The sequence below is a fragment of the Etheostoma spectabile genome, chromosome 13 (genome assembly GCF_008692095.1).
Source record: "Etheostoma spectabile isolate EspeVRDwgs_2016 chromosome 13, UIUC_Espe_1.0, whole genome shotgun sequence".
Classification (NCBI taxonomy): Eukaryota; Metazoa; Chordata; class Actinopteri; order Perciformes; family Percidae; genus Etheostoma; species Etheostoma spectabile.
The window spans coordinates 25404230-25405701 of record NC_045745.1 but is presented as its reverse complement, the minus strand read 5'-3'; the positions used below and the strand labels follow the sequence as shown (position 1 = coordinate 25405701).

At 34.9% G+C, this 1472-nt stretch overlaps 1 long non-coding RNA gene across 1 annotated transcript in view; it reads right to left on the bottom strand.

Annotated features, from left to right (window-relative positions):
• The window catches only part of LOC116700061 (uncharacterized), a 24167-nt gene that overhangs the window by 1039 nt on the left and 21656 nt on the right, over positions 1-1472 (bottom strand). The window lies entirely within an intron of this gene.

Genomic DNA, 1472 nt, shown 5'->3' with positions numbered 1-1472 from the left:
CTTAGTGTTTTAAAAATGTTGATTTTGATGCTGTCATAGAAGTGCCCCTAGCATTACCCTTCAAAAGACCATTTGACTTAAAAAAACAATAATACAGTAAATCTTAAAAGTGGTGCTTCCGTCCTAATTATGCTTTTAAACTAAAGTTTGACTCGGGTACATTCACAAAAACACAAAAAAAAGTTACTCTAAACACTAATTGTTTTTTCTTTCTTTATTTGACCAGAAAATCTTGTCTTTCAAAAGCAATTTTACTAACTGCAATGACAAATCTGGTTAATGTTTATTTGAGCCATTCCCCTTTTATATTTCAATATTCATAACTGTTAGACTAGAGCTTCATAATAACTATAGGTTGCTCTAAATGTCAAATTGTTGATGAACTAAATCAGCAGTATGCTGTAGCCATTATAAAGCTCTTGAATGGTTGTTGTAGAGTACATATATTTTAAAGTACATGTTTTCTGGTTGTTGACCATCCATTCAATTAATGGTCACAGCTCACACAAATGAATGTTTTAGGGGCTGGTTTTCTACTCTGGGTAGAAAACCTTTATATGTAAAAATATTGTTAAACTACAACTATGACTTTATAAAAATGATCAAAGAAAATTGTGGTAAATTGTAGCATCAAACATTCTACTGACATTTTTTTATTTGTACTTAATATGAATCATTGTATAAAATGAAGTGATGCCAAGGGTGTCATATACTTCGTTTTGAAAGTTTGTATGTTTTATTTTGGAAGGCTTTGTCATGTTTTCTTTGTGTTGATGGGATAACCCAGCTCATGGCAGAGGAGATTATTCATTTCAAATTTAATGTGATTATTATCGCTTGAAAACACAATAAATAGTATTTTTTCTTATGAATTCTCATGATTTTTGTGTTCAAGGGCAAGAATCTAAAGTTTTGGACCTACAATTTTGGTTTATCTGATAAGATATGCACTTAAATATGGTATGTATATATATATAGTGTATGTATGCAGTGTGTGTGTACACACACACACACACACACACCACACACACACACACACACCACACACCCACACACACACACACACACACACACACACACACACACACCCACACACACACACACACACACCACACACACACACACACACACACACACACACACACAACCCCGAGTTGCCCCCGGTGCGTGCCATCGGAGTGTGAATGTGTATGAATGTTTATCTGATGAGCAGGTGGCACCTTGTATGGCAGCCCCAGCCACAGTGTGTGAATGGTGAATGTATCCTGTAGATGTAAAAGCGCTTTGAGCAGTTAAGACTGGAAAAGCGCTATATAAATACAGCACATTTACATTTACACACACACACACACACACACAATACAGGCCAAAAGTTTGAACACCTCATTTAATGCGTTTCCTTTTTTTTTCATGACTATTTACATTGTAGATTGTCACTGAAGGAATCAAAACTATGAATGAACACATATGGA